The sequence below is a fragment of the Rutidosis leptorrhynchoides genome, chromosome 10 (assembly GCF_046630445.1).
Source record: "Rutidosis leptorrhynchoides isolate AG116_Rl617_1_P2 chromosome 10, CSIRO_AGI_Rlap_v1, whole genome shotgun sequence".
In the NCBI taxonomy this organism is placed as follows: domain Eukaryota; kingdom Viridiplantae; phylum Streptophyta; class Magnoliopsida; order Asterales; family Asteraceae; genus Rutidosis; species Rutidosis leptorrhynchoides.
In genome coordinates this window covers 248,861,442-248,877,785 of record NC_092342.1, presented here as the reverse complement: position 1 = coordinate 248,877,785, position 16,344 = coordinate 248,861,442, and the positions used below count along the sequence as shown (strand labels likewise).

The window sequence follows — 16,344 nt, the reverse complement described above, 5'->3', positions numbered from 1 at the left end:
CATGTCTGTCAACTTTCGATGTAATGCAAGTTTGTCTTTTAAAAACGAATGCAATGTTTGTAAAATGTATCATATAGAGGTCAAGTACCTCGCGATGTAACCAAATGTAATGTATTCGTTCAGATGGATTAGGACGGGTTATTAGAAACTTGGCCATCAAACACAACTTTGCCACCAAGCACAAGCTGGTCACCAAGCTCTTTTTGTCCTCCAAGTTCACATTACTTTCCAAGTTCATCTTGTTGTCTAAGTTTACCTTGCTCTCCAAATTCACAATTTAGAACCTTTCACACTTTATGAAATTAGAATTAATATCTAACATAGTTGGACCATATCAAGCCTCGGGTTACACGAAATCCTAACTATGATAAGACAAGACTTCAAATTATTTTAAGATAAGAAGAATTCGTATCAGAATATCAGAGTGTTTGCTTTCTCCAATGTGTTTTTTGGAATGAAAGCAATCAACAGTTTTCTGGATGAAAAACTGTTAAACTCGATTAAACATGAAAGGTTGTAAAGAAAGGGTGCAACCTTTCATTATAATAGGAAAAATCGTTTATCCAAAAAATGTAACTTCTTGCGGGAATTTTTGTTGGGATGCAACTTTTCGATAAATAATATATCATCTAAATTTTCGAGACCCCAGTGCTGCCCCTTTTGAACCCCATAAGGGGCGCTGCCCCTAGGGATGGCATCGGGTCGGGTTTGATCGGGTATAGGCAATACCAAACCCAAGCCCGATTAAGAAACTCACTCTCAAATCCGGTACCATACCCGGCGGGTAACCATTAACTAATTAACCGCCGGGTAACGGATTTCCCCACGGATAATTGGGTAACCATTCAATTCAAATCAAATTAAATTAAATGTTAAAGAATTTACAAACTACATTACAAATTGAGATTAAAATGTTAAAGAATTAAATGTTAAAGAATCTTGTTGTGCAGCTTGTTCATAGTAGATTCCAAGGATTAATCTCAGTTACATGTCTGTACTTGGATGTAATGTATGCATGTTTTACTTGTCCATTTTGGTGGGTCTTATGAAGTGAACTAGTAGGATATAAGCTCATGTTGGTATTTGTTTGTAACTTTCAATGTAATATATTGAATAAATTAATCGGGTATAAGGGCCGGGCATACGGGTCCGGTATATGAGTTTTTATTTAAAATCAAACCCGAACCCGAACCCGCGAAAAAAAGTAAACATATACCCATACCCGACCCTAAACCCGTATACCCGAACCAAACCCGGACCAATAATATCGGGTTTCGGGTTTACCCATCGAGTACGGGTATTTTTGTCATCCCTAGCTGCCCCTTGAATCTCACAAGGGCACGCAACCCCTTAACCCTCGCTATTTCACGATTTAGTCAACTCTTACGGGAGTGCATTCCGCTCTCTACAAACCCGTTATTAAGTATAACCGGATAACTTTTACTTTTAAGTAAATTCCAATTATCTAATATGTTTGGTAAATGACACTAAAAATACCAACAATTCTCAAACTTTAAATTTTACATTAAATTTAAAATGGATCTAAAATTGCATCTCCAGTTTTAATTAGTTTTTGACCTTGTAATAATTTTGACTTGTGTTTAAAATATATATATATATATATATATATATATATATATATATATATATATATATATATATATATATATATATATAAATAAACTGTTACGGTGCATTCTCGATCTTTTTCTTTCTTGTTAAAAAGGAAATGGAATGTAAAAGAAAAGAGAAAAGTGAGACGAATAAGAAAATAGAATAGTCGGAAAATATTCATTTGCATCCTTAATTTTGCTTGAAAACCAGAGATAAATCTCAGCCCTTGGATCAATATAATCAATGACTATAATTAAAAACGTGAGACAATCACATGTGATTGTACAGATCTCAAGCAAAATTAAAGATTCAAATGAATATTTCTCTACTAAATAAAATAACTTATGTATCTCAAATAAAAGAATAAAAAAAAAACAAGTAAAAAACAAAAAGAATCAAAGTAATAATAAAAAATTAACGACAAAATATATATAAAAACTAACAAGCTGTGAAATCACAAGGCCCATTTAGTTCTAGATTTCTTATATATACATACTAATAATACTAAAATCCAATCAAATGAGCTAACAATGATTTAATCTATGATATATTTTAAGCAACTATTGAATATGACGTTATTTCAGAATGCTCATAAAGTTGACAGAGAGATGATGTCGAGAATTCATGTTTTAGAGTCTGAAAGAGGGTAACTTGAGTATTTTTCAATATTAATCTGCCATAATTAATAATAATAATAATAATAATAATAATAATAATAATAATAATAATAATAATAATAATAATAATAATAATAATAATAATAATAATAATAATTTAACTTAATACGGAGTAACATAATAAACAATAACGTAGTCATTATCCATTAAATCTAACAAAATTAATCGATAAAAAATTGGATCAGGCCGCACGATTAATCATAATCAATCCAACTTATAGACGAACAATTTTGATAAGACACGTAAACTAATTGAAATAACAATGGGGACTTAAGCATCAAATGAATAACTTTCTCATGATTATTTGTGATATAAAATTGATGATTATGAATTTATGATTATAGCATATATATGACTTTCCTTCTAATCAAATTCACCATCATGCATATACATATACGAGTATATGGGCAGCTAACCCAATATAAAAGTGCTCACACGCATGTCACTACTACTAAGGTTTTTTTCTCATAGATTTGTTAAAACTCGGAAAATAAACATAATTGTTTAATCATTAATTCATTACTAAAAGTAACATTACACATGCTAAAATTTATTTATCTTAAGAACTGAATATTACCAAAAGTTCCCTAGCATTCCATGATGAGAATTTTCAAAGGACAAATAATTTTGTGTACAGCATTCATATTGCGGCTTCAAATGCAAGCTGAAATCGGCTCAAAGGATGATTAAACTCTCCACAATGAGCACTATTTACAGCTCCCTTACCTTGAATCAGATGATCATCGGGCTTTTTCGAACACAAAATAACTTAGATTATGTTGAAAAGATGCTGGTTAACCAAATGACATATTCAAATCTGATTACGCGCTTTCTGTTCCTGCTCACCTTTTGGCTGAGATTTTAAAGCTTCTTTTGATGCCATTCGGTCACAATTTGCTTCATTATTATCACTTACTTCCCAATTAGATGACGCTGTAGACCATTCTCCCCACGCATCATTACTAGATTTTGATTTATGCTCAAAAATACCCTTAATATGCACAGGATCAATAGCACCTTCTTTCACGCCTGATATTGACCTCTTGTGTATTCCGAAATCAAGATAAGGATTCAACAATAATACAGAGCTGGCAACTCGAACAGAACCTTTTCATACTTGCACTAACTGTTTTGACTTGATTTTCAACATATTTATCTGTTTCCTGAGAAAGACAGGGATGCATTTTTAACTAACAGGAAGATAAATGTAAGTAGGATTCATATTCACATAGTCAATAGATTCAGTTTTATAACGTGAAAAGAGTAAAATGTACCGATCTACTTCAAGTAAACATAGATTGTGCCAGGGTTGCGGAACTCAGAATTGCTCGGCGAGTATTCGGTTTTTGCAACTCAGCGAGTACTCGGTCAAACTCGGCAAAACTTCGGGATTACTCGGTCAAAACCAAAACTCGGGATTACGAGGAAAATTGGTCAAAACTCGGCCAAACTCGGGATTAAGAGGAAAACTGGTCAAAACTCAGCCAAACTCGGGATTACTCGGAAAATCGGCCAAAACTCAGGATTACTCGGAAAATCGGTTAAAACTCGGGATTACTCGGAAAATCGGTCAAAACTCAGGATTACTCGGAAAAACGGTAAAAAATCGGTCAAAGTTAAACTTGGTCAACATCCGAGAAGTCCAAGAGTTGCCGAGTACTCCCTAAAAATTCCCGACCGAGTACTCCCGAGTAGCGATTTTTGCAACCTTGGATTGTGTCAAACCTTGTTTCGCAAAATAGTCTCACCAGGTAAGGGATGGAGATAACCTAACCGCCCCATGCCTCTAGTCGTAATTCAAAGTATTAAGAGTGTAGCTTGGGTGCAGAAAGCTGTTAACAATAACACAGTTTGACGCGCTCAAGAAAGAATCAAAACTGGTTATATGAGACACATAGCTTCTTCGACCTCCATACACATTGTATCAAATTTTTGGTATCTATTACCAACCCATGCAATACCCTTCCATATCCACAGAATCCATATATCAACTTATCAGAACACGCGATAAACTTTCTGTAGCTTTGCTTGATAAACTTCCATCAGAAGGTTCTATTTTCAAAATGAGCACACCACACTATACTAATTACAGCTATAAACTACACCACACTAGCATTGCTTGATAATCACATAAATTTATCAAACCCTAAATACAACTATAAAGATGATAAAAGAACACATATGACTTAGTAAACTAACTATACACATGTAAAAATTAAAGTCAAAGCATGATCATCGATTACGAATTTACGAGTATTTGTGCAAAATTAGCAGCAAGCAAGCTGTAGCTTTAAGTCGAATTAAATTTTAAATTTAAGTCTAATTATATAATTTCTAAAAGTTCCAACTAGCTTTCTGTTTAGAAGTTTTATTTCTCAAACTTAAAACTAAAGCTTTCAAACAGAGCTTTTGAGCTAAAATCTCCTTTTGTGATGATGATGAAATCAAAATGAAAACTATACGCATGTGCATGTGCATGTGCATGTGTTCCGATGATCATGAAATCAAGCCATGTAAACACAGTAAAAACATGGATACCGAAAATAAGCAAATAAAACTGGGTGAAAGTATGAAGACAGACGGACTTACGTTTTACAGATGGTGGTGACCAGCATAAACCCTAAAAAGTAAGATAAATGTAAATCCTATTGCTTGGAAATCATAAGCTTGAGGTCTTTCTCGAAATTCTATTCAAATAAAAGCATGGCGGAGTTGACCACCTGCATTATTTTTGAATAGTTTATGGCTTCATTTTATGAACCATAAGTTAGAGGACAGATATTGGATAGTTATTTAGTTCAGATTAAAGCGTGTATGTCAGGGTAAACTGGCTTGCAAACCCTTATTTATTCATCTTTCGACTTTATAAATAAATTATGTGAGCTAGATATATTTACAAACCCTATATTATTACACAAATTTATTTGTTGAGTATTCGGATGGCAGAAAATCTGTTTGACCTATTCCATAATCCATCTACAGTTAAATGTCTTAGTTCAACCTGTAAGTAAAGATCTGTCACCTTAAGTCAAAATATGATTATTAATAACACATGCTATGTACTAATAAAGATGCATTCATTAATGGTTGCAAAGTAGATAAATGATTTACCGCCTGTTAGTAATTACAGGTTCCTACAGGATGAGGCTCTCCATCTCTTAGAAATGCGCGAGTATAGTCACCTACATATTAAATTAAGTAATTATACAGTCCATCAGCTTAGCAAAAGAAGGTGGCAATTTCAGCCCATTTGTATGAAAATGGGTCAAATTGGGCTGTATTGGATTGATACACAGTCAAACGTCTAGAATGTTGTTAACTGCTAGATAAAACTTGAATACTCGGATTGAATGTGTCAAAAGTCGCTAAACATGTTATCAAATGTTTACAACATACGAAATATATATTCTAAGATGATATGATTATTCATATAATACATTTTGATAATGATAATCCATACGGTATTATTTGTAATTGAAAATTAAAAATAATATAAGACCTGCACATAAAAGTTACCCATCTGATTCTTTATCTGACCCGCCCATTTTACTGGCTCTAGTAGGGAACATTGAACAGCAGAAAATTGTCACCTGTTGTTTTATCTTCTAGTCTGATTATACACTCTTCTCCCTTGCTTACTGCTTTCATGGTTCCCTCCCAATCCCATTTGTTTGTGACCCATTCATCAGCCCTTCAATGAAACAGGTTGATCAGTCCTAAACCTGCAGCAAGAGCAAATCATCGATATAAAATGTATATGATACTATATCAGTTACATAACACATTTTACGGATGGTTTTAAAGCTATGAATGTTATTGACTACAAGTCACATGACCAGTATAGCCTTACACTTAATAGGGTTCTCATTGTGTAAATCACACGAGATCAAGTCAAGACAAGTTTCAGGTTACATTTCATAGATTCAACATTGAAATAACGTTTCTGTTTGTTATCATTTTGTAAACCATGAGTTAAAATCAAATGCTTGAATTTAGTACAAAAAATTCATTTAATATTACATTACATCAAGTTTGTTGATGAAAACATTATATGCCTTCAATATTCAATGATACATATATTCACTATTACTACTACTTTCAACATTTTACATTACATCATTCAAATTATATGCAATCCTAGTCGATTACCCAAATAATCATCAGTTCCACAACAAAATTGTTCCAGCGACGAGTTGAACACTATGTACACATTGTTCAAGCTCGAAGAAATTCAGCATATTCCAAAACAAATACCTAATAAATCAAGTTCGCATAACCTATTTTCAATTACCACACCAGATTTAAAAAAAAAATAAAAAATACTAATAATATTATGTAATAAACTGATTTAAAAGAATGAAATGTAAAAAAGGAAATGAAATAGTAGATCACAAAATTATTACCAGATAAACGTAGCATTCGAGAACTTGAAACAAAACGAGCTCAGCCGCTTCAATGTCTTCGTTACTCAGTTAATATCATTTAACTGTTTATGTTTTTGTTGTTCGTCCATGAACGGGCCATAGTTTCAAAACACGAATGAATAGTTAGGGTCACTGTTGCAAAACACCTCGTCTCTTACGACGCCCGTTGCGACGGTTTGTGACTAGTTCGTCCCGTCTCGAAGAAAACCGTTTAATGTGAGCCAACGGTCAAAATTCGGGTCAAAGTTGAAAAAAATCATGTCAAAGTCAGTCAAAAATCGGAAAAGCCAGAAAGTCGATAAAATCGGTCAAATTTGTCGTATATTAGTTTGAATTTTAAGTAATAAATTAACGACGATAGCAATTATAGGACAAATTAGTCAATTCAAATTTTTGGCTTTAAAATAAGTACACATATACATTTATATACTTATATATCTAAAAGTCAACTTTGGTCAACGCCCGTCTCGACCCCGTCTCGACCCCGTCTCGACCCCGTCTCGAACGTCTCGACCTTTTTAGGACCTGACCGTCTCGAACCCGTCTCACGTATTTTGCAACCGTGGTTAGGGTTTAATCTGTGAACTTGAAGGAAATTATAATGATTAAGATGATTGTTTTGCTTGCTTGTTTGTATATCAGTATATGTTGGTACTGTTTGTTAATCTGATGTAGAAGAAGCTTCCTTTCTTTAAGGGTTTATTTTGGACCAATTTTGTTATTTTAAAGTGATTTTTTTTTCAAGCGATGATAATGTAAATTTCTTTTCATTTTACGTTTTTACATACATTTTATTTTATATTTTTTATATTTTTGAACGGCAGTTTTTTTTTTTTTTACGTACATTACATCTATCTATCTATCTATACTTACTTTCTATTAAAATTGTAAAATAATGATGTTTAATATAATAAAGCTATTTTCCTTTATTAAAAAAATCAAAATAAAAAGAAAAAAATTTGGGAGACTCTTGATAATGTCATTAATATTGATTAATTAAATTTATAAAAAAAAAAGCATCGTGTTTATATTTTCTTAACCCTATCAATTGATTTTCCTAAATTCACTCTCTGTATATCAACGAATTTAATGGACGAGGGTAAATCCATGAACGAATCTTGCTATTATTCAATTCTCGGCATTCGTACGAACGTGTCATCATCAGATATTCGATCTGCTTCTCGCAAACTCGCTCTGGTTAATTCAATTAAATTTCAACTTCCGATTTACACATGTATATGTATATATTATGTGTTTCTGTTTCTGATTGTATAAAATTTAATTTTTTACTTTTTCAGGCAATGGCATCCGGATAAGTGGACGAAAAAACCGTCGCTCGCCGGAGAAGCTATCGGAAGTTTCAAAAAATACAGGAAGCTTATTCAAGTTATTGTTATTAATAGTTTTAATGATCAATTTATTTATAAAACCAGAATTTTTGTGTGAAGTTTTAATCAGATCTTTTGTTGTAGTGTTATCGGGTCAGAAGAAAAAATCGGCGTATGATGCCGGAAAACTTAAATAATTTGACGACATTACTGATGATGATGACAAAGAAGTACATACCTTTAACTTCCAACACAAATATCTAGATAGTTTTTTAATTGGATGAATAATTTATATTTATATTTTGAGTTTTTCTAAATATAGCCCTAAGGGCTATCCTTAAGCTTTTAGGACATGCTTTATTTTGTTGTAACCTGTAAATAACCGCTATAATAACTTCCTATTAACCACTCCACTAACTACAACTTACCACCAATTATGCTCAAATTATTTTCTTAAGCATAGCCCTTAGAGCTATGTTTAGAAAAACTATTATATTTTATATTCTTCTATATGAAAATTAGTAGAGACACGTCGTCGTTTAAAAGTCAACGTGATTGACTTTTTAAATGTTGTGAATTTATATTATAGGGCATGGAGGATTTCATGCACGATTTGATGAAAATGATGGATCAAAACAACACGTGGGGTGAGGTAAGTAATTAACTAGATATAAAAAATGTTTTACTATTGTAAGATTAAGAGTTAATGACCTATTTAATCTAGGTTTAATAAACCCTTAATGAGTTAATTTATGTTAGTTGTGATTGACTTGATGATAAAACTTTTTTGAACTCAAACTGTGCTCGATTCGACCTCTCTGCTTTGTTTCAGTATAGTTTATCTAAGAATCTAAGAACATATTTAAAAGGGAAAAAAGTTGTTTTCAAATCTGGCTAATGCTAATGTTGCTTCATCCGTATTGTAAGGTAATATTCAACTATAACATACTTTTTGTATTTTTCGGTTAATGATCGTGTTTCCTCAGGTTCTATAGTCAAGAATTTTCATCAGGTATGTATATTATCTTATTGCTAATTGATCCAATTAGTTTAAGTTTTGTTAGGGTTTTTTTAGGTAAGGGTTTAATTATGTATTACACATCTTTTTGGTTCAATGGATATTAGTCTGATTTTGTTAATCTTAGGAATTAACTTAGTTTTGTTAAGTTTGATTTGTTAGTCTATGTTGTTGCTGACAGATCTAATTAAGATGGAGATAGATGTTATGATCATTGTTTTTATATATTTGTTTAGAAAGATGAAAATATATTTGAGGCACACAATGTGTTTGATGAAATGTCAAAGAAGAATCTAATGACTTTTCAAAACCCTGTTATATTTTAGTTCATAATTAAGTTGATTGATATGTAGTTTCATTTAAGACAGTTTAATAATAAATTCAATCTGGACTCATTGGTTTTAGTATCCGTTGCTGCTGTGTTTCAGTGTTGCTATTATATTTCATGTCAATCTTGACCCATTTGTTTATATTGTATAAAGACTTAACAATCTTAACCCATTTGTTGCTATTATATTCCATGTCTCTTATCTAGGATTTTGATTTTTTGTTTTCTATTAGGGTTTAGAACATGTACAATATATGTGTTTTTACCTCATCTACTTGGGATGAAGGTGAAAAGGTAGACTTATTATTAAATAGAAGTGGTGAGGATTCATTAAAGATGACAAGATCCCTGATATTTGGTACTATCTCTGTTACCTACTCAATTGTGATGTTTCATCATCTTTTTTATTATTATTTTAAGTTGATGATATATTGATAGGTGATATGTCAGATCATGGTGAGAATAGAAGAAATGATAAGATTGAGTGAGACTCGGTATGTAAGAACAGATTCGGTATTAGAGAGAATTTGGTAAAATTACATTCCACGGCTTCTTAAACTCAGTTACAATACAATGGCTATCTAATTAGGACTACTTAGGTTCCTTATATAGCTCTCTTCTAAGGAACTTTCATTTAGGCTTATTTCACATTAACACTATACCACTTCCGGGGTCCTAACAATCTCTCCCTTAGTGTTAAATGTGAAAATTACAATGTAATCCTATTTTGTAATCTTGAGAGGTCCAAATGTGAGTTTCCATCGTGTGTCATCTGGTTTTGAAACTTCAACTTGATTTTCTAAAATTTGCTTAGACGGTTTCCAGACGCCCCACGTTTTTCTTGGATATCCCTCATGTAATGGATATTCATCCATTTCTTTGAAATATCTTCTTTTTCTTTGGCCACGAAGAATCTCAAATTGTCTAATTCGGATCCGGAGCTTTAGACGATCTTTGATATGCTTTATGAACTCACCAAGAGCCATTTCCATGTCAATATCATCAAACTTGCTATGACGAATTTTAAGATACTTCAGTGCAGCCTTGAGTGTACCATCTGAATACTTGTTTAACTCTTCAGTACGGATGAACATTTTTTCTTTATGAGAATTCACAATCACAAATCCTTCGGGTTCAAATTGCATTTGAAACATTCCCATATCCTCCAGTCCCTCTGTAGATTGATTCGGACAAGTTATTCTAATCTTTTTCCTATTAGCTTCGAGACCGATTTGAAAATCTTCACGTCTCACCAGTTCAATTTTCTCCATCATGTATCTTTTCACAGCTTCCAAAGCTTGAGATTTAGCAAAAGGTCGATTGGTGATGATACTGAGGTAGTTGTAGATGTGAATGATGTCAAGCATGTCTAGATTTTGAAAATCACCTTCTGTTAACTTGTACTCCTTCTCAACTTCTCTTATAACATGGAACTGACTGATGACGTCTCTTTTCTCACTTATTTCTACTCCGACTTGAGTAACATTCAACACTTCTGATATCCGATATTTCCTTTGTAACCACAAATCATCTTCATTTCTGTTGATATGTTTCCTCCACAAAAACTCATACCAGTTTCTTTCATTAGCTGGAAGCAATCGTGAACCTATATAGGTAAACCTTTTACTTCTTGGCGTTTCGTTAATGCGGAAGATCCTATACGCATTTTCTTCGATGAATGTGTCTCGTAGTGTCATGAAATCATGTTCAACTCCCAATTGCAATCTTTGATCCCGATTCTTAAAGAATATACCGTTGTTGTACTTGAACCCGTAATTCACTGTAGAACATGAAGTAGATGTACCAGAAGTTGAACTTTCATTTGCATTTGTTGGATTTGAACTCTATGATGGTGTAAAATTTGATGATTGATCAGTAGGATTTGTCGTATTATCCGTTGGAATATTGTCATCTTCAATGTGATCAAAGATGTCATCTAAGTTTGGATTAACGTACAGATCATCTCCATTTTCATCAGTAGAATTCATATCGTCATCACTTTCCGTTACTGGATCAGGATTCCCTTCATCAACAATTTCTACATCCTCAGGAATAGTAGATACTGAAGATAACTTGCTTAGTACGACAAACCCATCATCATCTGTTTCTTCAAAATAGAAGTCACTCAAGTTCAAATCCTCGTCTATCGGTCCACTCTCAGCCTCAGAATGAATAATTGGAATTATAACTTGCTCAGGTTCCATTTTGTCAATATCATCATAAGTAGAAACCATTTCTGATTCCGTATGAACCTGTTGAGCTTGAGAAGTTGAAGCTGAAGCAGACCTTTCACCACCACCCCTAGTTGAAATGTTCACCGTTAGAAATTCTCCATCTACTCGTATCTCCCCCTCATGGCTATTCTGAGGATTAGAATCGTCATGTTCATCATTACGGTGAGGACTTAGAGGAGAAGAGCAGGAAGTAAGTGGATGTCGTAATCGAGCACGAAACATAGCTTGAAGTGAAGTGCGTCGAAGAACATCAAGATTCACTCGAGAAAACATACGACTGAAATATTCTTGCTCCAAAGCATCATAATAATTTGGTGAACGTGGGGGTGATGGTGGTAAAGTAACAATGGGAACAGCAGCAGCATCATCTGTTGGAGGTGATGTCGGTGGAAGTGTTTGATTTGCCGTGAGGGCAGGTAAGGATATACGTGCGGTATTATTCTTATATGTAGGGCTATACATACTACTAGTTAGATTCGTGATATCCCCTTTTGATGGAGGTTGGGTAACAACAGGAGTTGTCACCGGCGAAGATTCAGTTGAATCACCCGCCTCCATGACTTTAGTCTCATGGGACTCTGACAGAGTAGCAGAACTACCTGTCGGTTTAGCTCTCGCAGAGATTATATCCCCGACTCCTGAAGTCATTGACATACCATGAGGTGGCATATCTCTTTCAGTTAAAGACTCATCCTCCAGACCATGAGTTTCAAGATCCGGAAGAGAAGTGGTTTGAACCAATGGATCAATTTCTTGAACCAAATAGTCTGCTGGAAGTCTGATAAATTTCCCAAAGTAATGTCAGGTTGATTCGTTTCCATGGGACGCGGCAGATCTCCCTCATCAAGATAAGCTGGACCTCCAGGCCCTGTTGTACGTTAAGGTACTACATCATCACGGAGATGAAGTATATCAAGAGGATTTCCAGCCGATACGCAGGGTGCCTTTTCAAAGTTTTTCGACTCCCCTTCGGCCGTTCTGGACTTCAATGATTGAGGTTCCTCAATCGATTGAGTCATCGCGGACTTTACTGCAGAGGAAGACTTTACTTCCTTTTGAGATGCCGCGGCATCTTGCATTGTAAGATTTATTGTTAAGTCCTGATTAGGTTGGATGGGCTGATTGTATTTTTACCATCCATGCTTTCAGCTCTCTTGCCTACCGAAGCTTGCGCTTCATTTAGTGTAGGGCTTACTGTTATTATTGGATGTGATACGGAAATGGGTGAGGGTGACCTAGTTGGCTCTAAGTCTTGATCCGTATCACCAATGGTTGGAGTAACTGTTTGGCGGACGATTGGAGTCGAAGTCCTAGATCTAGTTACTCGTTGGGTTGGCAGAGTCTGAATCATCTCATCAGGCATATATATTGTTCTCTTTGGAGATTGTTCTGGAGATGATTCAGTTGTTGATGAATTCGTTTCACTGCTCTCAGGTGTGGTGGATAGGGTAGGTTCATTCCTAAGCGGACTAGGCTCTCTGATCCTCACAGGTTGAGCTCTTTGAGGTATCCTAGGACATTTCAGGTTTATCCTAAGTGGAGGATTGGCTGGTCTGGGTAGTTGAACTACTGGTTCCTCTATAACCTCTAGGGCTGGAACCTCGGCTGGATCAACTTGTTATTGTTGTACCGGGTTCGGAAGAGGTATCCCTACTGCCTCAAAATAAGTACGCATTTGTGCGTCTAAGGGATCAGCTAAATTCACCAACCAATTTGGAATTGGTGCAGTGAATTGATTATCAGAAATCACTGGGGTATTCATCTTTACTTCCCCAAACTTGACCATTGTCATTCTCTGTGTACCTGGCACAAAAATATTTGCATTTCTGTAAGTGGTTATAGCATCATGAATAAACAGACAGAAAAACCTTATGCAAGAAACATAAGCACTCCTTGTCTTATCCACTTGAGCTTGTACCAGATCCAACAACAATTCAACATAATCTGGATGCTCTACTCTTGTAAAAGAGTAGAAGAGCTTCAGCATTGGGACCGTCATGCTATCAGATCCACTCTGTGTCATTAAGAAACATCGGTTGATGATCAAGAAGATCACATACCACCTGAAGTGTAAGAACTTCTTTTAGAACTTAGTAGGTGTAACCCGAGTATCTCCATTATATCCCAGTTGGAATACATAATTCAACATTTGTTGAGTTGCAGGAAGAGCAGGAGTATTTTGTACAAGTGGAAGTTGAAAGATCCTCCTGAAATCAGCTTTTGTGATTCTCCTCAATCCCTATACTCCTCTTAGCTCAAATTCAAATTGAGCGGGTTCTCCTTGTGGATTAGCAACATTGGGTTGTGTGGCTTCAACAAACTTGATAGTTCTATTGAGAAGTCTCAAGTCTGTATCAGGTACACTGACAGTTAAGCTCAAAGCAGGCCATAACATATGCCTCTCCAGAATTGCTAGCCAGTAATTTCCAGGAATGTTTGTCTCAGTGTTGATGAAATGATTGTTTGCCATTTGACTGTCTGAATAAGAAATAGAAGACCAAAATATGTTATCATAAAGCACATATCTCTATCCTTATATTCTTTGAAGTCCTTTGTATTTTTCAGATTTTATAATTTTTATGAATTTTCTAAGTTATAAAAATCATTTATTCCATTTATGCACAAATATTTGATAATCATGATTCACAAATAAAGTTTCATTCTTTGCAAAACTATCATGAATTATCAAACATAAAAACATACTAAATCTAATCAACACTTAGTCCATTTTTTAAAACATAATTGAGCAGATTCGGTAACCATGAAAAATCTCAGACTCGGTAACTAAATCAGCATTTCTTTTCATATCAAGGAACTAGAATAAGCATGCAAGTTTTCCAAGATAAAATCAAATAATTTTAAAATACCAGAATCCAGACTCGGTATCAAGTCAAAAACCAGATTCAGTATCTTTAAAATTTACATATTATCACTTTAGCATGCATATTCAGTCACATATCCTTTAGAACATTAACCAGTATCATATTAAAGCACAAGAGATCAGATAAACATGTTAATTGATTGAACAGACTCGGTACTATAGCAAGAACATACTCGGTATCTACAGAATCTATCAAAACTTCAATTAATCATGCAATCAGACTCAGTCTATTGATAGATCAACCAATTTATATCAGAACATACTTGATTTCATGTTAATTAACCAAATCAATCAGATTTAATCAAGGAATTAAAGTTTCAAACTCAGATTCGGTTTCTCAACATTATTCAAAATTAAGCGTCAACTTCCTGTTCTTTTTGATCTTTTCTGGTTTGTAACCTTTCATTTATCTCAGATCTATAACATGTTATCATAAACTTGATTAAAGTTAGGAATTACCAATGATTTGAAGTAAGGGATGAACGGACTCGGTAGATTAAAGCAGATTCGGTAATTATATTAGACTAGGTAAGCAATTAATAAAGCGTGAGAGCTTTGACTTTGACTCTCCTATTTATAGATACCGAATTTAGGTCTCACTTGGGCCTTACTGAATGGGCCTAAAAATACCGAATGCAGTCCATCTTCAAGATTAAGTCAATTTGACTTCAAATTTTGACAACTCTTTATCAAAAATATCACAAGTTTATAATATTTTCATTGAACAACATTTCTGAGTAAATTTTGAAAGATTTTGAACTTACCGAATCTGGACTGTTTGGTTATCAGATTCGGTATGCTGCTAAAATAGCATTTATTCAAGAAAAACACAAATCTTTTTGGATTTTAACTTTTCAAATGTTTATGAATTTTCTAAAAACAAGATTTGTACTGAAAAACTTTGAATTATGTACAAAGTACAAATCTTCAGTGATACCAATTGATGAAACGAGTTGCATACTGAGATGTATACAAGTCATAGTGAATTATTTCAGATTTAAAATCAAAGAATTTATGAATTCACTTTTGAAAATTAATTTTCTTTTCAGTTTCTCCCTTTTTCTCCCTCTAAATGTGATATACAATTAAGTAAATCAGCTGAAAATGAAGATTTGAAGACACAAATGTCCAAAAAGCTCAAATGTACAAAATACAATTCAAAAGGTTCAATTTATTGATGAGAAACATCTCAAAATGACAAGAGTACAAGTTACAAAACGCAAAGTACAAGATATTAAATTGTACGCAAGGACGTTCGAAAATCCGGAACCGGGACATGAGTCAACTATCAACGCCCGACGCAATGGACCAAAAATTATGAGTCAACTATGCACAAGAATAAAATATAATATATAAATAATTATATAAATTATTTATATGTTATAAATATATATATAATCATGTCGACAAGCTATGAGACAAAGGATCCTGAGCTGGATTTTCAAACTCCGCGACTCGCGGAGTTTGAAGGCCAAAAACTCCACGACTCGCGGAGCTGTCAGAAATCAAAACGCCTATAAAAGGCCATGCATTCGTTCGATAAAAATAATAAATAATAATAATAATACTCTGAAATAAATAAATAAATAAATATATATATATAATATATATAGTATAGGGTAGTTTTATATTAGATTAGTTCGGGTTATGTAAAGGTTATTTTACGGGTTTTTGAAGTCGAAATTCTGTCCATGTAACACTACGCGATAAATACTCAATGTAAGTTATGTTCTCCTTTTTAAATTAATGTCTCGTACTTAAGTTATTATTATGCTTATTTGAGCCAAAGTAATCATGATGTTGGACTAAATATTAAAGACGGGGTAATTGGGCTTTGTAC

The 16,344-nt window shown here is 33.8% G+C and overlaps 1 long non-coding RNA gene across 1 annotated transcript; it reads left to right on the top strand.

Annotated features, from left to right (window-relative positions):
• The first annotated feature begins 7,765 nt into the window (after nt 1-7,765).
• Nucleotides 7,766-8,875, top strand: LOC139871627 (uncharacterized). The gene is made up of 3 exons (XR_011766706.1): nt 7,766-7,912; nt 8,014-8,273; nt 8,633-8,875. It is a non-coding gene; the product is annotated as an uncharacterized lncRNA (long non-coding RNA).
• Nucleotides 8,876-16,344: the final 7,469 nt, after the last annotated feature.